Source organism: Anabrus simplex, chromosome 5 (assembly GCF_040414725.1).
Source record: "Anabrus simplex isolate iqAnaSimp1 chromosome 5, ASM4041472v1, whole genome shotgun sequence".
In the NCBI taxonomy this organism is placed as follows: domain Eukaryota; kingdom Metazoa; phylum Arthropoda; class Insecta; order Orthoptera; family Tettigoniidae; genus Anabrus; species Anabrus simplex.
Window position 1 is genome coordinate 20364740 of NC_090269.1, and position 26324 is coordinate 20391063.

General features: G+C 40.4%; 1 protein-coding gene and 1 pseudogene across 1 annotated transcript in view; one reads left to right on the top strand and one right to left on the bottom strand.

Moving 5' to 3' along the window:
- The window catches only part of LOC136874332 (cell adhesion molecule Dscam2), a 1095748-nt gene that overhangs the window by 677932 nt on the left and 391492 nt on the right, over positions 1 to 26324 (bottom strand). The window lies entirely within an intron of this gene.
- LOC137500937 (uncharacterized) lies at positions 21238 to 24311 on the top strand (annotated as a pseudogene).

Consider the following 26324-nt stretch of genomic DNA (forward strand, 5'->3'; position numbering starts at 1 on the left):
CAATATATCTGCTTTTCAAATAGTATCCTTGAATATAGGCTTATACTTCATGTTTAAATATTTTACTTATAATTAAAATTATACATTGTGCTTCGCATAAGATATTCACATCAGATATACTGTAGCAGTTAAAGATAACGGTTTGCTGTTTTCGAGGAGGTAATTAACAATAAGGGATGGGGAATAGAGTCTACAAATTTTTTCGCAATAACCACTGGAATAAAATCATGAATTTTGTTAAAAATGAAGTAATATATATTATCACCGGAAAAATTATAGTTACTGATAATTATCTGCTGTTAATAATAAGATTAACTTCGAAATTGAACAAATAATTTAGCAGCAAATTGAATTTTAGAAATAGCGACATGTCAAATGCGCCCGCGGCTGTTTCCAGCCAAAATCAAGCATGTATTCATATTCATCATCAATCTTTGTGCTATGGTACATCGTAACAAAATATTTTTTATGTTATTCCTTAAGATACATTTGCCCAATATACTCTTTGCTATTAAAGTTGTAAGTATTCTTTTGGTTCAACGTCACTTTCCCCAACATGACAGAATTACGTTGGAAACAAGAGACTAGCTTGTTGGCGAAGGGTATACAGAATATAAACTTCATGTTGAAAGACAAAGACATAGATAATTTGAAGATAAATATGTTGCTGTGTTTCCAAGAATACGGAATATATCCTTGCAACACGTCACAACAAGAATAAAGTTTATAGTATACGCTACAGTGAAGGGGAGACTAAAAAAAGGCAAGATAGTCACTAAATGAGATTTTGAGTTTATGACTATTTCAAGCATGGAAAATACAAAACATCAACCATAAAATATACCATGGAATAGAAATAAGTTTATACCACTGGAAAATAGCTCTGGAGGATAGTGGTATGAGGGTGAGCAAAAGGAAAACCGAGTTTATGAGCAGTGTAAGCCGTAAACAAAACCTTACAATGAGTGGGCATACCACCGATGAAACATTTTAATTACTTTGGCTCTACCATAAATGACAAAGGCGATCTCATAATTAATATTGTTACGGATATATCCGTGGTAGTCAGAAGTGAAAGAAGATGCGGGCTGGAATAAGTCACAACTACAAAATTAAAGTTAATTTAAAACTTTAACAAAGGTTATATTTTCTTTTCAAAATCAACAAATAACAGATAACAACATTTAACAATTTCCACTAGGTGAAATAACACCGAAAGGCAGGTACAAAATAATTTTACCCGTTCAGGGTTTTTTTACAAGGTTTTGGGCTTCGAGCCCCACAGTCACAATCCTTGAGCTATTAGCCCAACTTTACCAAGGTACAAAATTGAACAAAGGGGCAGAAAACCCCATCATGCTAAGGAGCACTTGCTCCTAATTACAATGTTAAGCCTCCTAGAGGCACACAGAGATCAAATTTAGGAAAGAGCAGACCTGCTCTCAATAGTTCAAGCCTATCAGGAGGCCATAAGCAGATCTTACACTCAACTGCCCTTAAGGCATACTTATAAAGGAACAGGGGCAACTTGTACCCATTCTACTGGGCCTAAAATGAAAAAATAATAGATTAATTTAAACGACCCTAAATACAAGGGGAATGGAGGCGAGAACTTTCACTCCTAAATACACATATTAAAACCTAAGAGGCACTAGGCCGATAATACAGGGGCTAATCCCAATCTATGGAGGTGACTCGTATGAGGAAACTTAACACATTAAGGAAGCGTAGAAACGGTTATGAAAACGTAGTCACCTCAATTTCAAAATGAAGGGGAGCTCTAGAGGGTAAATCACTCTCTATCCCTGCTTTACAGTAAAAGAGATTTGTAGTTTACATAGAGTGAAAAGGAATTTACATTTTAAAGTGGTAGGTTACATATTAAAGGTTTCGAACCTTCCCCGAGAGTTAAACTGCTGAGCTAGCAAGAGATAAAGATGTTAAGAGGCCATTACCTTGATGGAGAACTGCTGCCTGAAGAACGGGGCGCTTCCCGCCCCCTGCTACACATCCACACACTAAGCTAGATGTTACTGAAATGGCGTGGAGACAAGAAAATCAGCAGTTTTTATACCCTCGTGGAAAATTCGAGACCTTTCAAGAATGAGTAGGCACACCCCCTCAATTTTATTGGTTCACTAATAATTACACATTTAAATTCGAAGAAGTAAGCAATGATTGGAGGAAAATTAATTACAGAAATTACGGATTGGCTGAATTCAAAACAGGCGGAAAGGAAGGATTAATGTTGCCAACCCACAAACCACAGAACAAGATTTAGTAATGACAACACTTATGAATACAACATTTCTTCAAGAGAGTTCATTCCATTGCACCGGAGTGTATTACCATAGTTTTTGGTAGAGACATCTGTTAGAGAATGTCCACACTTCTTGATCACTGAAAAACAAAAGTAAATCAAAAACACTCAGTGACATCTTCTGATAAACCCTAGAGTTAGTTCGGTTTTTAAAGTTCAGGGTTTCTCCTGTAGAGTAGATTAAATTGGCGCAAGATTTGAACTTGCGTCGTAGAGGTGTACCGCTCGGTACAAATATCTCAAGCAGAATGCTTGGAGAGAGGTTTCCAGCGTGTTGTGTTGTACCGTATCCTGTCTTAAATTCGGCCTAGCTCAGGGTAAAAGCGCGTGGTACGTCAGGATGTGGGCAATGAAATATCTACTTACTAAAGTATGCTAAAAGTATACTTACTTTACTTACTTATCCGGCGCTACAGCCCTTGAAGGGGGCTTCCTGGCCGAGACGATAAAGGCCTGGGTTCGAATCCCCGTTAGGAAGTCGTAAAATTTAAGAAACGAGATTCCCACTTCCGGAGGTGTACATGGCCCTGAGATTCCCTGAGCCTACACCACAAATGAGTACCATGTTAATTCCTGGAGGCAAAGGCGGCCGGGAGTAAAGCCAACCACTCTACCCTATCAAGTGCCGAGGTTACGGATGGTGGAAGCCTTTACCTTCCACCCCTCCAAGGGCCTTCATGGCCTGTACGGAGATGACTTTGCTTTGCTTTTTTTTTTTTTTTTTTTTTTTTACATTCCTTGAAGGACCTGGACCTGGTCGATCACTTGTCTCCTCCAGTCGTCTCTTGAAGCGGCGAGCCTTCTCCAGTTCCATATTCCTAGTCTTCTCAAGTCCGCCTCTACATCGTCCAGCCATCGTAATCTTGGTCGTCCCACTGAGCGGCTTCCCTCGGGCTTGGTGAATAACACCTTCCTTGGCACTCGCTGTTCCTCCGTTCGCTGCACATGTCCCAACCACCGTAATCTTCTAATATATCTGCAGTTATTGACGGATTATTATAGAGTGCATACAGCTCTTTGTTGGTCCTAATTCTCCAGCTACCACTCTCGTATACTGCACCATATATATATCTTCCTCAACACTTTTCGTTCCCATGCATCCAATGTATTTCTAATTTGTTGCGTAATTGTCCATATTCCCGATCCAAACATAACTACAGGTTTTATAATCGTTCTATACACTGTCAACTTCAGCTGCCTTGAAATGTTTGACGATCGCGACAAGTAATGGAAACTATAGTAGCATATGTTGCCTGCCGCTATTCTTACCTTAATCTCTACTGGTACTACATTATCTTCCGTGACTATTCCTACCAAATACTTGAACTGATTTAAACCCTTCAGACTGCTCTGTCCCTCTCCACCTGATTTTATTTCTGGTGTTGATCATATATTTTGTTTTCTCCTTACTTATACCTAAGCCCAATGTGACCGTTTAGTTCTCTACCAGGTACTTTCTATTCCTCGTAATCATGGCTATATCGTCTACACAGGCCATACTCTTGGACTTTCTGTTGAATATAGTGCCATATAATTTCCTTGACAATTTCCGTATGATCCCATCTAGTGCCAGATTAAAAAGCGTCCATGATACAGAATCTCGGAGCGCTCACTAGTGGGCTTAAATCACTAATAATTATAACATAAAACGCATATAAAATGCTTCAATACGTCTTCTGCATACGTGCCAATTTTATCAAAAACCTTTTGAGCTGTAACCTACTTCGTAGGTGAGAATTCGTTTGTTAACAGGGTCTTCAAATGTGGTGGCAGGCAAATTCATGAATGTAGCGGTCATCGAACCAAGGGTCGTTTATATGTGAGGCTAGAATTGCAATGAGATGTTTACGGGGCTGAAATGATAAACAAGATGCTATGAAAGACATGGTGTTTATTTGGTGTTCAAAATGTCAATTCATGTAAATGTGCGTATCACTTTCTTTGACCAATTTAATGGTCGATTTTCTTATTTTGTTTAATATTTTTTATTTATTTAGTATGATTTTAATTCATGTATTGATAAGCCAATCTCTTTTTATGCGAGAAAATGTGTGAGCTGTGAGCTATATTTGTCAGTGAGACTTTTGTGCCATTATGAGCACCAACAAGATCGGCCAAGCCCCGACGAGATAATTTTCTGTAGGCTGAAGGCCGAGTTTAGTGAGTGACAATGATTACCGTTATTTCCATGAAATGCCAACCGCGAACCCCAATTGTTTAAATGTTTGTTGCTAACCAGGTGATGTCCCCTGTCGTATCGAGTCATGCTGAAATGTTGTTTCTATGTGAGACACGTAATCTTCGGAGCCTGGATGTGTGGGGATCGAATCCCGGCGCCTCTATCAACTTCAGTTCATATTTTGTGTGTGTGTTTTATTTTGCAGGTGTGATTTATGTATATTTAGCTTGTGTCATTTATTGTTTTGTCCAGTTCATATTTATTTTTTGGTGTTGTGATGTGGTCCTTTGTTGATTAACGGGGACACTTTGGTCCGAATGCTGATTTTGGGCAAGCGAGGCTCTAGAGAAATGAATTTCATTCTATGGGGCCGTATTGAACTTTGATTAAACAAATTAAAATCATAAGTGAGTTATTCCACCATTTCAATACAAATTGAATTTGTATGAGTTATTTTACTTTGGTTTAAGCGAGGCTCTGTCCTTATCCTTTGCTCATGGGTACGGAACCATATGATTAGAATCCGTGTTGTTTTGGATGGGTAATTTGGACTCAGCCCTGAACAAGTGTTTTATATATTTGTGTCCAAGTGATCGGAATGTACATATGTAAAATAGGCCAGTTACTATTGTATCGAGTATTATTTTCGCATCTCATGAACGGTTTTAGACCGAGCGCTTGTGACTAGTTCTTTTTTATGCTTGTTTTTGTTCCCAATACATCTTGAGACCTGCTATTAATTTTTCTTTCCTTTCCTGGGAAAGAGGTTTGGGAGATTTTACAACCTTTAGTAGAGGAGACCACAAGTTTACTATTTTTCAAAATTTAGGACAGAAAGAGACATCAGTATCAGAAATCCCAGCGGAAAATTAGTATCTTTTTACTTCATTGAGCCACATATAGTATAATAATTTCTCTCGAGGACGTATCATGTTTATCCGATCGGATTTTCTCTTTATTATCTGAATTCGAGGACTTCATCTAATGTGGGTTAGCATGACGGCGGCACTGCCTCGTCACAGCCTCCATGTTTGCTGGAGTTTCTGGTAGGGTTGTTGTAATCCGTAACCCTTGGGACTGTTTCCTTAGCAGCCAAGTTAATTCAGCTTTAAGGCACAATCACGCCTCTCCTCATGAGTCTTGGATTTACTGTTCTACCAACTGCAGCATCTCCCTATATTTTTCACACACACTTTTTGATAACGTAAAAAATTGGTGCGATTTATTTCGCATTTAACTTCTAGGAAACGCACTTTATTTTACATTATTTTAAGCCGATTACAAACGCGATTAATTTCATAATATTCGACGTGTCGGCCAACTGAAAACCTCAAGTTTTAATATTTATTCAAAGTAGGCAATACGGAATGTTATAGCTTCTGAATAGGAATTATATCTTATGCTTTCAACAGTATGAGCAATGTCTCAAAGGATAATTATATCTTTTTGTAGCAGCTGCAAAAATCATCTTCGTAAAGATACCCATATTCAGATTAAAACTAGGCTGTTAGTGGTACAAGGATAAATACTGCGACGAAAGATGATACATAAGTATTGAATAACCTTTGATTATAATAAATATTACTCAAGTTAGTTATATCTAAAGCAAATAAAAAGAAAAATAGCTCTAATACGACCTGCACCAATTATTGAAACTACAGTGGAGAAGAACTGTCACTTCTTGGAATCCAGTCACTCTAGTAACTTCAAGACTTACGTTTGCAATAGCTGCTCAACCCACTATGACTACTATATTTACACAGACGAATCTCGCACACCTAATAACACTGAATCTGATAAAGTGGGATGTGCATTCGTTGTCTACGAGAACAACAGGGAAGTGTTTTCAGCCCAATACAAATTGTCATCCAGCTACTCAGTATTTGAAGCCGAGCTATGTGCTAGCAAGTCTGCTGTGGATTGGTGTGGTCACAACAGTAGCAGTGCTCGGACACTAAGTGACTCGCAGGCCGCATTGAACAGAATAAATGACAAGAACAATGTCAATCCATTAGCTGGTACTATAAGATACTGTAAGATCTAGAGCACAGCATGTCTGTCTTATCTGGATACGAGGACCACCAGTTCTTCAGAAAATGAAAAGGCAAACATCCTCGCAAAAGAAGCCCCCTCAACCAACATAGAACTACCTGCAACAAATCACCCCCAAACTATGTAAAATCCCTAATCAAAACGTACCTAGTAAGACAATGGAACAAACTCCTGACATCAAGTACAAAAGGGTCCCCACATATATAGCCGACTTCCGTGCAAAACATTCATTCTCACTCAGTTTCTCTACGGCCATGGAAAGTGCTTTTATGGATCTTCATTAACGGTGGACGATTTACTGTTCGACTGTGCTAAGTTTGGAAGGACAAGATTCGAACTTGAGTGTCACCACAACAATTGTAATGTGAAACTTTCAAAGCCTTTATACAATCTGTTTAGGAAATCCTACTAATACGAGTGCAAACAGTTCCTTAAGTTCATTCACCACATCTTCAATAATTCAGTTTCCTAATTTTATGTCAGAAAAGTATACTTACATAAGGAGACTTCAAGTATTATTGTTGTGAATGAAGCTAAGGGGAGTGGGGATTATTTTTCTTCCCTATTTTTAGCCACCTTGCACAAACATACTAAGGAGTTGGAAGCACTGAATAGAAGCATTTAAAATTGTTTGTAATTTAAAAGTGAGAACCTCAGGAAGATCAGGTTATGCTATGAAAAGCCCATGATAGGATTTATTAGATTGTTTATAAGGCAAAGTTTCATCAACCATCAGTGATCTGCATTTAGCGCTGTCGCCCAGACGGCAGATTACCCTTCAGTTGTTTACCTACTATTTCCTTAAAGGATTTCAAAGAATTTGGGTCAACATCCATAGTTTGCATCGAGAGATAACAAATGTTTCGTCTTCTCTGGGACAGAGAAAAAAAATCACTAGATAAATGATTTTAGGCACTAATAGGTTAGAATGACACGTATTTGAAAAAGGCGCAAGTATTATCTAGCCGCTCTACAGTTATGTAGGGGAGTTGCATAAATTTTAGGGTTCTGATAGTTCAGGTCGCTAATAGTTATGCAAATCTCATTGCAGAACCGTTGCGCGGATAGAAGACGCTTGCGCCTTGGTTAAATACGTTAAATACGTGCCTAAAAACACGTTCTCTATAAATTACAGATGATATTGCTATCATACCTAATTATGAAAAAGATATGAGTAAGATGCTAAGAACATCCAACAAATCGTTAACAAAATTTAAACTAAAATAAAGATAAATAAAACAAAATTCATGATAGTAGACAAAAAGAAGCCTACAGGTAGAAAACATTTGAAATTAAATAATACACCGATAGAACAAGTCACAGAATTCTCCTATTTGGGTAGTGTAATTACCTCTGATAAAAGATCCCTTTCAGAAATCAAGAAAAGAATAGTAATAGCAAAACAAGCCTTCCGAAATAAGAAAAACTTATTACTAAACACTCATCTCAGTTTGCAGATCAGAAAATCACTTCCCAAGACCTTTGTATGGAGTGTGCTACTGTATGGGTGCGAAACCTGGACATTAGGGAAACGGGAAGAAACAAAACTTGAGGCTGCAGAAATGTGGTTTTGGAGAAGAGTTACAAAAACAAGTTGGATGGATAAAAAACAAATGACCTTGCTTTAAAGAACGTAAAAGAGGATCAATGTTTATTAAATACGATAAAGAAGAGGAAGATGAAGTTCCTTGGACATGTACTGAGACATGACTCTCTTCTCCAAACCATCACTGATGGTAGAGCACAGGGAAAGAGATCCAAGGGACGACCAAGTATGTCATACATCAGGAACTCCGTCGGTGAACTGGCAAGTAGTTCATATAGCAACATGAAGAGGGTAGCAGAAGATCGTCAGATGTGGCTACAGCGACCAGGCATTGCATTTATTGGATGATGATGATGATGATGAGAAATTACTAATTTAAAAATATTTGATTCATTCATGGCAAGGCAGTATGGACTCAAATATTATTCACAAATTCCAAAGTGAGGAATGAAAATATCGCTTGTGTCTTACTGTAGCTTTCTTTCAAAACGGTTTTTGATTTCAAGAAATAGTTATCCGGTGGAATTCTGTTCTGAAAAGAAGTTTATTACGTCTCCTGAACAGAGCTTCTCACATAAAAGCACGATTCGTCTGTACTGGGATTCGATTACGCAACCTTTATCATACGTTACTAGCATTTACACAAATGTGCTACCCTGCTCATTGGAAGATATTAATTTGAGTCCTGAGGCAAGAAAGTATTTCAGCTCATTTTCCTTAGAGAAGTAGCTGAAGTATATGGCCACGTGGTGTACGGGTAGCGTGCCTGTCTCTTACCTGGCGGCCGGGTCAGGGATTTTTACCTGGATCTGAGCCTTGGTTCGAGGTCCACTCTGCCTACGTGATTAAAATTGAGGAGCTTCTGACGGTGGGATAGCGGCACCGGTCTAGAAAGCCAAGAATAACGGCCGAGAGGATTCGTCGTGCTGATCACACGACACCTCGTAATCTGCAGGCCTTCGGGGTGAGCAGCGGTCGCTTGGTAGCCCAAGGCTCTTGAGCGATGTAGTGCCACGGGGTTAGTTAGGTTAGTTAGCTGATGTACCTGTCGTTGACGGGATTATTACTTAGCATGTGCATGATTATGTTTTCTCTCCCCAGATTGTGAGGCGCATAGGTGGACATGCCACTCCCTGTCAGCGGCTTGTCGTGACGTACTCGCCTTCTTGCTTTCTGCGGCTCTTTGCAGTTTAATACTGTTTTTTTATTATTCCTGATTTTGATTTGATCCTTCCAGTGTAAAAGGAAGCCAAATATTGGGTTCCGATATTGTAGGCCCTCACATCTAGTTTTCTTCTGACTGTGATATTAGGACATCAAATGTAAATGGAGTCCTTCTTCCTCCTTTTCACAAATTATTCTCATATCGATAGTCATCTTTACAATTTTACTTGCCAATATCCGCTGATGAGTACGCGCTTTTTCACCTCAACACAACCATGACAAAAGCACTACCTTCGCCAGTTGAACAATATTGCCATGTTGGCAATGCTCGGCGTTGACATGGAATAATCAGCAAAAGTATAAAGTTTTTTTTTTTTTGCTCGGGGCTTTACGTCGCACCGACGCAGATAGGTCTTATGGCGACGACAGGATAGGAAAGGCCTAGGAGTTGGAAGGAAGCGGCCGTGGCCTTAATTAAGGTACGGCCCCAGCATTTGCCTGGTGTGAAAATGGGAAACCACGGAAAACCATCTTCAGGGCTGCCGATAGTGGGATTCGAACCTACTATCTCCCGGATGCAAGCTCACAGCCGCGCGCCTGTACGCGCACGGCCAACTCGCCCGGTAAAGTATAAATTATGAATATCTCTGTTATCATAGTCAGGAACGGTTAAAATTGTATCAGACAGAAATGATCGGGCAATTGTATCTATAACTTTTGTTATGTAGTATTTATCGACAGGACTACTAATAACGACGATATTTGAAAATTAAATTTGAGGACTTCCACTAAACTTCCATTTTACCCAGCCTAGATTATATTGCCTTATTTCCCGATTATATACGCCAATTGTCATTAAATTCTATTCTGATATTTTCTCGTCGCTCGCGGCGTTGATTTGGACTAAGCATCAAACATCAAACTTCATGAATATCTCTGTTATCACAGCCGGTACGATAAAACTGTATAAGACCTAAGTGATCGTCAATTCAATTATCTATCACTTTTGTTATGCAGTGTTTATCGATAAGACCAATAATAACATAGATATTTGGGCACTAAATTTTAGGCATTCTCCTAAACAACCATTTCACCCAGCCTAGAACGTACAGTAGTTAGTGCCTTATTTCTCGACGTTCAATACCGATTTTCATTACAATATGTTCACCCATTCTCTCGTGATGTGCGTACATACATACATACATACATACATACATACATACATACATACATACAGACAGACAGACAGACAGACAAACATGACGGAAAATTAAAAACTGCATTTTCTTCTGAGTGTGGACACGACCGATACAAAAATATTTGTTTTTGAATTCTGAACAATGTACAGACAAAACCCTTATTTTATATATATATATTTTCCAGTCTATAAATCTGTAATACATATTCCGAACCGAAATATTTCCTTACTTACTTACTGATCAATTTTCTACAGCTGATGCTCTTCATTACTCTGCATAAAAGCACTGATTCCTCGTTATGTCTGATCCTGCACTGTATTTACAAGCGTAAATTCAAGGGGGAGGCATTGCTTTAAGAGGGAGAAAGCCTAAGTAATGCGTTTAAAATAATTGGTTAATACGATAACGTCCCAAGACGAGCCAGCTAATTGTGTGGGGCTTTGTTCTCGAGACTCAACTGGATTATTTCCCCAGACTCACTGAGGAAATCCTTTGAATCTGTTTACTACTGAACAGATAATCTCTTATAAATGTTTAGTGTTCTCTACTCCTAAAAACACTCCTATTGATTAACCAGCAATATTTATGAAAAATGAATCTTGAATCCTACAGACCGAGCTCGATAGCTGCAGTCGCTTAAGTGCGGCCAGTATCCAGTATTCTGGAAAATGGGTTCGAACCCCACTGTCGGCAGCCCTGAAGATGGTTTTCCGTGCTTTCCCATTTTCACACCAGACAAATGCTGGTGCTGTACCTTAATTAAGGCCACGGACGCTTCCTTCCCATTCCTAGCCCTTTCCTACCCCATCGTCGCAATAAGACCTATTTGTGCCGGTGCAACGTAAAGCAACTTGTAAAAAAGGATAATCCTATAGAAATATCACAATGTTTTCTTAATACAATTATATTGCATCCTTGGAGGCAGCACTCCTCATGGGAAACAAAAAATGTTTGGATATTTTTCTTTGCTATTTGCTGTACGTCGCCTCGACTGACGAGGGGAACCCGCCAAGTGTAACAACAGACTTTCTAGAAACTTTGCTCAGTTAAAGAAGGGACGACATAAGCGAACACATGTTTCGGCTTATCCGTAAACACTCGACCGTTTCCAAGAAAAAGACATTTGAAGTTTCCTGTGTACTTTGTGTGCCTTTTAGTGCGTATCAAGTGGAGCAGCAGATATCGCCCCGTGTTCACATCCCAGTTAATTGCTTTTTGTTTCTTTTATCTACTTATGTCCATTGACGATTACTGCATGAATGTTTCTTATAAATTTAGTGGTTACAAGGGCGTTATGTTGAGAGCGCCAGTAGAAGAAATAAACTTCTCCAGGGGAGGGACTTAAACAAGTAACTCCATGCTGATAGGCTCGGCCCATAGCAAGCACTCTACGGTGGAATTGGCTGAAACCTACGCAGTGTTAGTGTTTGATGCCCATTTCTCTCATGGCTCTCAAGCCCGACCACTCCACGTGCAGATTTAGCAACACCACGTCTCAAAGCCCATCAGTAATCTCCCGCGAAGTGATCTGATTGGCTGACTTTAGTAGTTGATAAAATGACAACTGGGCGAGTGAGAGACGTATTTCTTTTCAAATTACCCATCAGTATGACCAACGCTCTAACGCTCATATACCCGGTTCACGTTGTTTCAGACTACCTTATAAATGTGTGTCATTTTCCAGGGATTACAATGTTTTGTAAATTAATTCCTAAACTAATGCTTCAGGGAGATACGGTGCATTCTCTTAGAAGATACCGATCGTATAAACATACGAAACATAGAAATTTCGCCTACCACGAGCATCGCGCGGAGACAGGTTTGCCAAGTTATATTTCTGGGTGGGAATATTACTGAGGAAATAAAATGTCGATAATATTACTGAAAATTTCACGTGTTGGCAATAAATTTGCGACAAACCACACTTAACGAATCATTTTTCCAAAAACTTTCAAATAAGTTGTATCATTCATTTATCGATGTTTTAAAATTCATTTACGAGACAGAACATAGAGTGAATATAGACGAATAAGAACAACGATATTTTAAAATACATTGAACACCATTCGTGTAGTAATCGTCAATGGAAAAAGTAAATAAGTGAAGAAAAAGAAAGGCAATTTATCGGGGCGTACAAATTTGAACCTGCATCGTTTGAATTTGCTACACGCTAATAGGTACCTAAAGTTTCGAGTTTTTACACTTGACGGGTTTCCCTCGTCAGACAAAGTGTACAGCTAGAAGTGTTTTGTCTTAATTTAGGTACACCGCCAGCACTTGCGTGGTGTAAAATTCAGAAACCATCTGGGTGTGTCGACAGTAGGAATCGAACCCACCATCTCCCGAATAAAAGCCCACAGCAAAGTAACCCGAATCGTATAGCCTTCGTGGGTTGATTACCTTGAATCATATTTCTCTCAAATTAATTCATCATGATCGTAAAAACTATGATGATGATGATGAAATGTTGAAATGTAAAGTACTGCCCCTATAATAATATTCCTTTCTTTCTTTCTTTTTCTTAATCCCTTCACGCCCCATGCTTGGTTTTTACCTCAGACTCGGCGAGGGATCCCACCTCTTCCGCCTCAAGGGCAGTGTCCGGGAGCGTGAGACTTTGGGTCGGGGTATACAACTGGGGAGGAGGACCAATACCTCGCCCAGGCGGTCTCACCTGCTACGATGAACAGGGGCCGTGTGGAGGGATGGGCAGATTGGAAAGGATAGACAAGGAATAGAGAAGGAAGCGGTCGTGGCCTTAAATTAGGTACCATTCCGGCATTTGCTTGGAAGAAAAGTGGGGAGACCACGGAAAACCACTTCGAGGAAGGCTGAGGAAGGAATAGAACCCCTCACCCACTAAGCTGAGCTCCCGAGGCTGAGTTGACCCCGTTCCAGCCCTCGTACCGCTTTTCAAATTTCGTGGCAGAGCCTGAAATCGAACCGGGCTTCCGGAGGTAGCAGCTAATCGCACTTACCTCTACACCACAGGGGCGGACTAATAATAAGTAAAATTTATGTATGAAATATCAAGACCTATGAAGATAAGTACGGGTATACGTCAAGGTGATAACTTATCAACAATTCTGTTCAAGTCTATCCTAGAGAAAATTCTAAGAATTTGGAATGGAAAAATTGAAAGAACACAAAATCTCGCCAATAACTTAGCAGAGAAAAACGAAGGTGCTTGAAATTGATTGCCTGACAGTTGCTGACGATTTTACGATACCTTCAGAGTGCCTACCAGATGCAACAACACAAATCAATCTCTTGGAAGAAATAGACATCAAAATAGGTTTGAGAATCTCTGAAGAATATTTTTTAATACAAACCTAAAACAAATTCACAGTTCAAGCGCTTCGCTGATGATGATGATGATGCTTGTTGTTTTAAGGGGCCTAACATCGAAGGTCATCGGCCCCTAATGGTACGAAATGAAAGAACAAAAATTTCAAAGGCATCCACTGATCAAAATAAAAATAAAATATGTCATGAAGAATGAATGGATGGACAGAAACCCAACAAAACACAAAACAAACAAAAACCAGTGGATCGGACTCAATAGAGATCGAAAATAACATTAGTACCGACCAAGGGACCACGTATAAAGCACAATGACGCTTGGTGTCTAAAGGGGGTGCAAAATCCAAGTCCAAGGCCCCACAGAATGGTACATGTCGCGAGTAAAGTAGAACCATGGTATTTGTCATTTTGGGGTATTAATCAAAAGTAGCGAAGACTCACGGTGTTCCACATAGGATGGTACTACTCACAAGTATTGTACTTCGTACAGGTAACGTAGACCTATGGTGTTTCGCACACAATGGCGCCATTCACAGCCAACGCAAACCGATGAGTTTCCTCACCTAGGGTACTAGTCACGGGTGCCGGTCCCAAGGGCCCCGTGGTGTTCCTCACATAGTGAGTACTAATCACAGGTAAAGCAGACCCACGGTGTCGCTCATATAGTGGTACAACTCACAGGCTACGCCCAGACCCGCGGTGTTGCCCGCGTGGGTACAACGCACGGGTATTGGAATCCACCCGGCCAGGCTTTTTACTGCAACGAATCACAAACCTATTTCGTACCAAGTTAGTGATACCACTCGCAAGTACATGCAACCCATGGTGTTCCCCGCATGATGGTACGAATCAAGAATAGTTTCATGGTTCTAATTCATTCATCCCTTGGTCGCCCCTTTCAGTCGCCTCTTACGACAGGCAGGGGATACCATGTGTGAACTCTTCGTCTGCCTCCCCCACCCACAGGGGGTTTGTGTTTGGTCCGCGAGAGGTATTTTATTTCCCTCAAGTCCGCCGGCAAGCCGGTTAGGACCCCCCTATCCGCCACCTGGGACGTGCCACGTGGGACTATCACCTCTCCCCCTGCTACGCCTGCGTAGCAGGTTCGTGGTTCAAGCGCTTCAGGCAAGCAACTCAATGTTGAAAACATCCTAGGGATATGAGCTACGAATTTAGGGTAAATAAAATAATGAGAGAATATATATTTATTACTAAGAATTAATATCATTTTCTTAATCGTCGTTGTCGAGTCGGTTAGATTAGCGGTTTACCTTTTTTCCTACCACTACGAGCGCTAATGTGAGTTAATGCAGAGTTTTACTTAAGCCCTTATAACTAAATTCGGTGTGGGTATTATTCAGAAAATCAAAAGTAGCCGGAAGGTATTGAACCAAGGAACACGTTACAGAAAGAATTACGTAAATAAGTTAATTTGACTAGGGTTTGAATAAAAAAGAGGTAAGGGTGTATTCTGCCCGAAGGCAGATACGAACCTCCGCAGAGGTGTTCCTGAGACGGAGTTTACGTGCGGTAGGGTGGCCAGTTCCTTTCCGCTCCTCCATTCCCTTACCCCCACCAACAGCGCGTGGCAACCCATCCAACTCCTGACCACGCCCAATGTTGCTTAACTTCGGAGATCTCACGGGATCCGGTGTTTCAACACGGCTACGGCCGTTGGCAATAAAAAAAAGAAAACGAGTAAATAAACAAGCGATTTTAGTATCTTTTTCCGGAACTGCATTCAGGCCGGAGGTGATTTTCAAAACTTGTTTTTAAGTTTGATAGAGATATCCAAGAATCATAATTTTAAATCATTCCGGGCCCTTTATCCCTTCAACTTTCGGCACAATCGAGGAAATTGCTTAATTTTATGTTTTTCGTAGTATGGGGACTACTACTTTGCCAGCTAGGAAAAATGTTTTCATTATTAACATACATACATACATACATACATACATACATCATTATAGATCGTTATACCTTTCAGCGTTCAATCTGCAAGCCTCTGTGAATTTACTAAACGTCGTCACAATCCTCTATTTGCAACTAGTGCTTAGCCTCATTTAATTCTATACCTCTTATCTTTAAATCGTTAGAAACTGAATCTAACCATCGTCGTCTTTGTCTCCCTCTACTTCTCTTATCCTCCATAACAGAGTCCATTATTCTCCTAGGTAACCTATCCTTCTCCATTCGCCTCACTTAACCCCCACACCGAAGCCTGTTTATGCGTACAGCTTCATCCATCGAGTTCATTGCTAACTTAGCCTTTATCTCCTCATTCCGAGCACCCTCCTGCCATTGTTCCTACCCGCTTGTACCAGCAATCATTCTCGCTACTTTCATGTCTGTTACTTCTAACTTATGAATAATATATCCTGAATCCACCCAGCGTTCACTCCCGTACAAAGTTGGTCTAAAAATAGACCGAACTAAAGATAGTTTCGTCTGGAAGCTGACTTCCTTCTTACTGAATACTGTCGATCGCAACTGCGAGCTCACTGCATTAGCTTTACTGCACCTTGATTCAATTTCACTATATTACCGTCCTGGGAGAACACATATCCTAAATACTTAAAATTAATTCAACATTAAAACTCTGCAAAATGCTTGATGACAGATATAGATCGAACAAATAAGGTAAATAAATTCCAATACCTGGGAGAAATCAAGAACATGGTTTAGGAAAAACGGTTGTAGGGGAAAGGTTACACAATATGGAAATAGCGCATGGCTTCATTAAGATATTTTACAACAAGAGACGCTTATCTGAACATCTTATATAAGGCACTACAATACAGTGGTGAAACCAGTACGCCTTTACGCCGGTAAATATCTAGTGTTGAACTATAGTTTAGAAAAACTGGAAGTACTAGAAAGAAGGATCATAAGCAAAATATTAGGTTCAACGGAAACAGCAGAACAATGGATATTAAGAACTAATAAGGGAATATATCAGAACATAGAAAATATCACAGAAACAATAAGAAAAAGTAAATGCTTCTTTATGAATTCCAAGGATGAATGAAAAAGTAACCCGGTCCAAAGTGGTCTGAGGAGGGAAGAATAAAGCACAGTGTAATGATGAAGGAAGACTGGAAAGTACGGAAGAGGAAGCAGCAAGGAAGGATGACTTGAAATTGACAAGTTGTCCCTAGAATGGCTCATCGAATGGACGAGGGCGATTACAACAACAACAACAACTACTACTACTACTACTACTACTACCTAAGTGCGGCGAGTACAGTATCATGTATTCGGGAGATCGTGGGTTCGAACCCCACTGTTGGCAGCCCTGAAAATGGTTTTACGTGGTTTCCCATTTTCACACCAGGAAAATGCTGGGGCTGTACCTTAATTAAGGCCACAGCTGATTCCTTCCCACTCCTAGCCCTTCCCTCTCCCATCGTCGCCATAAGACCTATGTGTCTCGGTGCGACGTAAAGCAACTTGCAAAATAAACTACTACTGCTATTAATAACAGTAAGGATACGGAGCAGAACAAGGAAAAAAAGAGGAAGTTATTACGGATCTGTTCACGTTCGCTTTGAACTGTTGCTTCGCTGAAGAAAACTACCGGTGGCGCCCAAGTGAGCTGTCTCGTGAATGCGCAAGCCAAGTGAATCTCTTGTCCACCAGTGACGTCCTGGACAAGGATAAATGGAATGTTTTGTTGAATCCCGTCTTTCGATTTGTGATTTATTACTCTACAGCCAGCCAGCTATTCAAAGATCACATGGTGACATTCCCCCTAGCAACGTGACTATTCATGGTAGCGAACATGGTAAAGGATATGTATAGAGAACCTTACAGTGCTGTAGAAATATGCTCACAATATCCTGTCCTGTATAGCTGTGTATACATCATTCTTTGCTTTACACTGTAAAGGTATCCTCTTGATTATAATTATTGTGATGTTGTAATGATTGATGCCAACAAGGGATAAACATTGAAATAACAGAAGGCAATGAACTCATGTATCAGATTTATGTTTTCAATTAAATTTCCAACTTTCATCTCATGGCTGAAATTCGGAACTTCCAATAATTTCCCACTTATCACAACCAAACTATGAAGACAAGCATTATAAAAAGATATAGCACCGCACAAAATTTGGATTTGTTTAGATAATTTGTCGCAAAGTTATTGACAAACAATATTTGATTTTTATATGATGCATGGAAAATGATTCCTGCGGCACTGTTTTAATTATTTTTTGGATTATAATTTGGCAGAGTTGTAAAAAAATAATCACATACTAAATAATAACAAGCATTAGGATTTTTAGGTGCAAATTTCAGATGGAAAAAGGGAAAATGTGTAAAATAAGGTAAACAAAGGACAAAAAGATGCTGGTTTATTCACCTAATTCAACGATATCTTTCCCTTATTCTAGTTTTTGAATTACAAACTAGTACATCAAATTATCACTCATCAAAAGAAGGAAAAAACATGAAACTGTTGTACTTCGAGACATTAAACATTACATTTTAAAAAGTAAGTCTGCTTCTATTAGGAGATAGAATGTCTTTGCAGATGCTAAAGCTTCTTTCGACATCCACGGAAACAAGTGGGGCAAACCTTGTATTCACTCGGAATGACAACTCTACAGATGTGGCGAGTTCCTCAATATCTGGATTCTTCTGCTCTCTCACGGAAGTAAAAATACCCCATGGTTTTTCCTTTTCCAGATCTTGAATCGTTTTATAACTGCAGTCAGCTATTTGTAACTATGGATACAAAATAGTTGGGTCTGCAAATTACGTATTTTCTTCGGCTGTATCCAAAGAAAGCATAAACTCTCTAATTTCTTCAAAATTCTCGCACAACATAGCAGCACACTCAATCCACGATCCCGAGCGAGTACTGACCGGGAAATTTGGAAGGGGAAGGCCAGTGATTTCCCTGTACGCAACAACACGACTCGTAGCTTTCAGTATAATCTTCTTCAGGGCAGAGATGAATTGATCTGGGATGTCGTATTCGTTCCTTATGAATTCACAAAGCCAATGAAGGGCATGAACCTAGCATGTCACATGCTTGAACTTAGTAAGTAAAGGTTTCAATTGGTTAACAGCTAAAACCATGTATGGAGTTTGGTCCGTAACCACAAGAAGAAGTTTTTCAAACTCGATACCTGTAGGCCAGAGTTTCTGGCAGAAGTCCATAACTGATTGCATTACTGTACTGGCATTGGCTTTCTGCAGCTCATACATTTTTAACAACATGGACTTAACGTTCTCCCCTGTTAACGGAAAAACTAAAGTATTCAAAACATATCATTCCAGTGAATCTATGGTTTCATCCACAATGATTCCCGCATTGCAATTAGACACTTTCTCCTTGATTCTTTGTATGGGTTTTTTGATAAGCAGGCTCCATGTAGTTTTTTGCTTAGAGTACTCTCGTCGGGCATTCACATCTTTGTGTATTTTTCAAAAAATCCCTTGAAGGCTGGATGGTTCACCTTATTGAGTGGAATTCCTGCTTGTGTAAGAGATGCACACATATCAATGTTTAATTCCTTCAAACTTTGGCTTTTTGAAGAACTCTGTTGAAATGCATTTCATAACAGAGGCTGCCGCGATTTGTTTTCTAGAAGAGTCTTATTCATTTGATTCTTAGAGCTGGAAATGTGTTGTCCGATGCGATCTAGCTAGTGTTTTTCATCTAAAAAAATTCTTGATTCAAAAATAATACATCGTATAACAGTTCCATCAGTGTATATGAAATCTTGTTTGAATTCCTGAGCCAGAGCAATGAAACGGGCACTGGACACCTTTGGCATGGTAAAATTTAATAGTACACTCGTTTAGTAATGTAACAAAGTGCTAACACCAGTTCTTGCTAACACAATGCCACTATCACCCAACTCACTCTTGCGCTCACTCGCTCACTTGCTGTCCACACTCTCTTATAACATCGCGACAGTTACAAGAATGTTCTTATTCATACTGGAACTGCAGTCTCAACGATTTCTAGTAGCTTCGAGCAGAACCCCGTCTCAACTCTCGGAACTAAGCGGGTGCGGTTGCTGACATCTCTGCGTCACCAGCCTCCGCCTCCATGCGAACAGATGACGTCTCTCACAGTGACAAACTCACTTTCACGAACAGCAGGCTACTGATTCTCGTGGGATAGAATCACTCATTGCCAACTGCATTATTGCGGGCTACATTGTAGCAGTAAAGCGAGAGAAAGAGGTTTTGTCGAATACACACTTATTTCCCATTGTTTCAGGAGTGCTTTCAACTGCCGCGCGATGTTTACTGAAAGAGGTAGGCTTACAATTCGCACGTACACAGCCAGCTGAGGAGACGTTAATTAATAATAATAATAATAATAATAATAATAATAATAATAATAATAATAATAATAATAATAATAATAATAATAATGTTATTTTGCTTTACGTCCCACTAACTACTTTTACGGTTTTGGGAGATGCCGAGGTGCCGGAATTTTGTCCCGCAGGAGTTCTTTTACGTGCCAGTAAATCTACCGACACGAGGCTGTCGTATTTCAGCACCTTCAAATACCATCGGACTGAGCCAGGATCGTACCTGCCAAGTTGGGGTCAGAAGGCCAGCGCCTCAAACGTCTGAGCTACTCAGCCCGGAACATGAGAGACGTTAATTGTAAGTTAAATATTTTATATTGATTAGAAATCTTATAGAATAAATTGGAATTGAACTTAAAAGAGGAGGAAAAAGGGGATAATGGACTTGGTTGGGGGAAAAAGGGATAAATGGTCCAAAAAAGGGAAAAAGGTGCTAAGCTAAATCACAGGCGAATGACCACTGCTGTGCTTCGCAACTAGAAACAAAATTTCACACTGTGATATCTTTCCGAATAGCTTTCATTTACCTTAACATAAAAGGTGCGCACCTAAAATTCGTAACCCTGATAATAACTCTGGGTTCTGCAGTCAGGTGTCTTCTTCCTCCACCGCCTTTCCCACATCTGTGGGGTCACGGGTGCGAACTATGTAGCACATATGGATTTGGCTCTGTTTTACGGCCGGATGCCCTTTCTGACGCCAACCCTGTATGGGGGATGGAATCACTATTGCGCGTTTCTTTGGTGGTTGGTAGTGTAGTGTTTTGTCTGAATATGAAGAGGAAAGTGTTGAGATAAATATAAACACCCAGTCCCCGAGTCAGAAGGATTAATCAGATGCGATTAAAACGTAAGAGAAAGCGGCGGATATTTGATCTACATATGTCATACCGCTATCCGTTAAATCCGGCATTTAGAGCTTTAAAATGGTGTTAGAGCAAAACTGATGATGTGATTTGAAAAAGGAAGAATCTGGTGATTTTTAAGGTTAAAAATTAAAATCCGATTTTTTTGGTAATTTACTCTCCTCCTCTCATGAATATATCACACGATCGACTTCTACACTCTCAATTCCCGTGCATTATTCATCAAAGTACAGGGTGTATCTAAATTATGCCGACAAAAACAATCCGGAATGCTTTTTGTGGTATGTATTACTGGCAGACTTTTTAGTGATAGATTTGTGTACGGGGTTGAGGATCAAGGAGGAAGCTCTCCTGGTTCCGGTAATACCGCCAACTGAATGGAAATGAAATCTGAATTGAATCGATAATATGATCGATCGACATGAATTTTCTAAACCTTTATTATCTTAAGCCAAGAACTGTGTCACACACACATTATATAACATTTCTCGATGCGAATCTTGTTCCTAGCATGAATTCTACAGTTTGGCTTTGCTGTGTAAACAACAATTGTACTACTACATAAGTGTACGCCAGATGTCGCACAGCGATGCTCAAGCGATTCATAGTTTGTGTTTCAAAGGTTGCCAATACGAATCTCGAAGATTGCCGAGGTCGACCGATTCAGCACTAGGGTGTCCATCTATCAATAAATGTGTGCGAGTGATAAAGAACGGTGGTATAATCGAATTGGCGCAGAAAACTTTTCTTTCCGAGCAAATGAGGTGTTACTTCCGGGTGCACGATTCAAGTTGAAGAACTCGCCGTATTTGCTAAGCTAGATCACAAGCGAATGACCACTGCTGTGCTTCGCAGGCCCAGTAGCAGCGATTGGGAATTATAACTGGGGGCAGGGACAAAAATATGAACAAATATGAACAAACAACAAGTTTGACATGCATTGTATGTAAGCTTTGGGAAGGAATTCTTTCTGGTTATATTAGACATGTTTGTGAAATTAATAACTGGTTCGATAGAAGGCAATTCGGTTTTAGGAAAGGTTATTCCACTGAAGCTCAACTTGTAGGATTCCAGCAAGATATAGCAGATATCTTGGATTCTGGAGGTCAAATGGACTGTATCGCGATTGACATGTCTAAAGCATTTGATAGGGTGGATCATGGGAGACTACCGGAAAAAATGAGTGCAATTGGACTAGACAAAAGAGTGACTGAATGGGTTGCTATATTTCTAGAAAATAGATCTCAGAGAGTTAGAGTAGGTGAAGCTTTGTCTGACCCTGTAATAGTTGAGAAGGGAGTTCCTCAGGGCAGTGTTATCGGACCTTTATGTTTTCTTATATATATAAATGATATGAGTAAAGGAGTGGAATCGGAGGTAAGGCTTTTTGCGGATGATGTTATTCTCTATAGAGTGATAAATAAGTTACAAGATTGTGAGCAACTGCAACGTGACCTCGAAAATGTTGTGAGATGGACAGCAGGCAATGGTATGTTGATAAACGGGGTTAAAAGTCAGGTTGTGAGTTTCACAAATAGGAAAAGTCCTCTCAGTTTTAATTACTGCGTTGATGGGGTGAAAGTTCCTTTTGGGGATCATTGTAAGTATCTACGTGTTAATATAAGGAAAGATCTTCATTGGGGTAATCACATAAATGGGATTGTAAATAAAGGGTACAGATCGCTGCACATGGTTATGAGGGTGTTTAGGGGTTGTAGTAAGGATGTAAAGGAGAGTGCATATAAGTCTCTGGTAAGACCCCAACTAGAGTATGGTTCCAGTGTATGGGACCCTCACCAGGATTACCTGATTCAAGAACTGGAAAAAATCTAAAGAAAAGCAGCTCGATTTGTTCTGGGTGATTTCCGACAAAAGAGTAGCGTTACAAAAATGTTGCAATGTTTGGGTTGGGAAGAATTGAGAGAAAGAAGAAGAGCTGCTCGACTAAGTGGTATGTTCCGAGCTGTCAGCGGAGAGATGGCGTGGAATGACATTAGTAGACGAATACGTTTGAATGGCGTTTATAAAAGTAGGAAAGATCACAATATGAAGGTAAGGTTGGAATTCAAGAGGACAAACTGGGGCAAATATTCATTTATAGGAAGGGGAGTTAGGGATTGGAATAACTTACCAAGGGAGATGTTCAATAAATTTCCAATTTCTTTGAAATCATTTCGGAAAAGGCTAGGAAAGCAACAGATAGGGAATCTGCCACCTGGGCGAATGCCCTAAATGCAGATCAGTATTGATTGATTTATTGATCAAGTTTTGACTCACGTGGTACGCTAGTACAGAAGCACGCCACTGCAAGCGCTAGCGGCATTTGCAGCAAAGATGGCTGGCTTCACCGGTTCCGTTTTGGTTTGAAGATTCGAAGTCGGCGACAACTGTGCAACGTAATTTTCGTACAAAGTATGGTAAAGATCCTCCCAGTAGGTCTACTACTTATGAGTGGCATAAGTGCTTTATTGAAACTCAATGTTCGGTAAGCCATAAAAATCCTCAGGTCGTCCACGTACGTCTGACGATGTCGCGGAGCAAGTGAGACAACGCTTTGAGCGCAGTCCTCGAAAATCGACACGGCGTGCTTCTCGAGAGCTGGGCGTTGCACATACGACTATTTGACGTGTGTTGAGAAAACAGTTACATCTCAAACCATACAAGTTCACAATGGCACAGCAACTAAAGGACACTGATAAGATTGCTCGTAAGGAATTTTGTGTGGACATGTTACATCGGTTGGAAGAAGATGAACATTTTATTGGAAAGATTATCTTTAGCGATGAGGCAATTTTTCACTTAAGTGGTAAAGTTAATAGACACAACTGTAGGATCTGGGGCATTGAAAATCCAGTGAAAGTGCTAGAACATGAACGTGATAGCCCAAAATTGAACGTGTTTTGTGCATTGAGCAAGAGCAAAGTTTACGGGCCTTTCTTCTTCAGTGAGAAAACTATCAACGGAATAGTGTACTTAGATATGCTGGAAAACTTTTTAATCATGCAAATTGACGCTGATGACCAAGAACTCAGCATACACTTCATGCAGGATGGCGTACCGCCACACTACCTCTCCGACGTCCGGGATTTTCTGAATGTACGCTTTCCGGGTAAGTGGATTGGATGAGGTGCACCAATTGCATGGCCCCCACGCTCACCAGACCTGACACCTCTTGACTTTTTCTTGTGGGGATTCGTCAAGGATACAGTGTTTGTTCCACACTTACCGGCTTCTCTACCAGAACTCAGACGTAGAATCTGCATCGCAATTGAATGAGTCACGCCTGACATGCTGCAGCGAGTTTGGCAAGAAATCGACTCCAGATGGGGTGTGTGCCCCATGACCGATGGAGGTCACATTCAACCTGTTTAGGTAAAAGTTGATCTAATGCCAGTCAAGATGACACCAAAACCATTTCTGTAAGTAAAATGAATAAATAACTATGAGCTGTCAAATTTGTAAAGTCCTTTTTGAAACACCCTGTATAATAAAAACCAGAGAAGAATACACACCTAGCAAAAGGAAACGTGATATTTTTCTGGAGATTCATGGAAATACACTATTAAGAGAAAGTGTAGATCACTCCAACATTATAATTTTACTACAGAATTTCGTACCCCATAAAGGTACAGAATAAATAAATCGAACGTGTTTGATGGAGTTTCATTTATGGGGGCTAGTTGTTTTACGTCACACCGACACAGATAGGTGTTACGGCGACGATGGGACAGGAAAGGGCTAGGAGTGGGAAGGAAGCGGCCGTGGCCTTAATTAAGGTACAGCCCCAGCATTTGCCAGGTGTGGAAATGTTTCATTTATAATACGTGTAATGTGTTTATCCAAGCTAAGGAGTTTGTTAATGTTTGCAATTATACGGTGAAATTGAAATATCGGACAAATTATACAACTTGAAGAGAAGAATCGCACGCTGTTCAGAATGGGCATTATATAAAGAGAAACAATTTGAAAGCGAGCTAATAGGTTCGTAATTTAGAGAATTACTACGTAAAACAACTTTAAGTACTCAGATTAGCATATTAATTAAACAGAACACTTTTCCACGTTGAAGTTGTGGTGAAGCTTACTCACAGAATCTAATGCTATAGTGGCTGTATAAGAAAATGTGTTTACATATAGAATTGGCTCATTATACTTAATATTATATAATGCTGGTCATCAGTAAACTGCTTTCAGAATCAAGGGAGTCAGCGTTCTTAATCGCACATCATGAAATAACAGTTCTCTTGTTCATCTACTGTACGAGGGCTGTAAATGAAATATTGGCAATATTGATAGAACGCGATATTTAATGAACTAACAAGTACAGTTGCATTACATTCCTCCAATGTAATCATCTGCAAAGTCTATTACCATTTACCAAATGACGGGAAGCCGTTAGGGACCGTCGGCAAGGCGTTTTCTCTTGATGTCAGTGACGGAGCTTCCTGCGCGTTGTACAGATGTCACGTCAGGCATCGAGTGGTTTCTTCATCTTCTAAAATCACAAGGGCTCGTGTCTGTTGAGTACGGAGGTTGTTCCAAGACCTCCCAATGCCACCGTTGCAATAAGAGCTTGACATTGTTTGCAGGGCGATCGTCTCGCAAAGAACGTGGACGTTCGCGCCGCATAGCTGGACACAGATGTCGCTCCAGTAGCTCACTGTTTGACGGCTTGACAACACCCTCGTAGTCGTATGCAACAATCAGTATAAGCTTCACCCGACTGGGTTCCTGTCGACATTTCTGTGTACGTGGCGAACGTGGGCGACGCAATTCATTCGACTGACTCTTTAATTCAGGCTCGTAGGCTTGTGCCGACGTCTCATCAATGGCGACAATACCTTGCAGAAATGCGTCTCCTTCGTAGTGGTATCTGTTCAGGTGGATGCCAGCCAGTGCATACCGGTGCCATTTCTGTACGTCGGTGAGTTGACGTGGAACCCAACGGGACGCAGTTTTCCTCGTGTTAAGACATTTTGTCGGTGTGTTGTACACCGTTTGATGACCGAGCCCAACCTCTGTGGATAATTCCCGGACAGTCCATCGATGGTCTATGGAGGCGGGACCACTCACAGCATCAATCTGATCTTGAGGAATGGATGGCCGACCTGTGCGGCGCAAATCCGCAGTCTCATTCCAATTCGCACGAAACGCCTTGACCCATCTGCAACCGTCCAGTACGGTAATGCACTCTCGCCACAGGCTTCACGTAATCCTCGATAACATTCTGACGTAATTTTGCCATGGGCGACCTCGATTTTTATCCACCAACACTGATCAATGATTACCGTTTGAAAACATGCTTTAGAGCGATGAAATCGACACTCTTCACTTCAACGCCACACAGCAACAACAC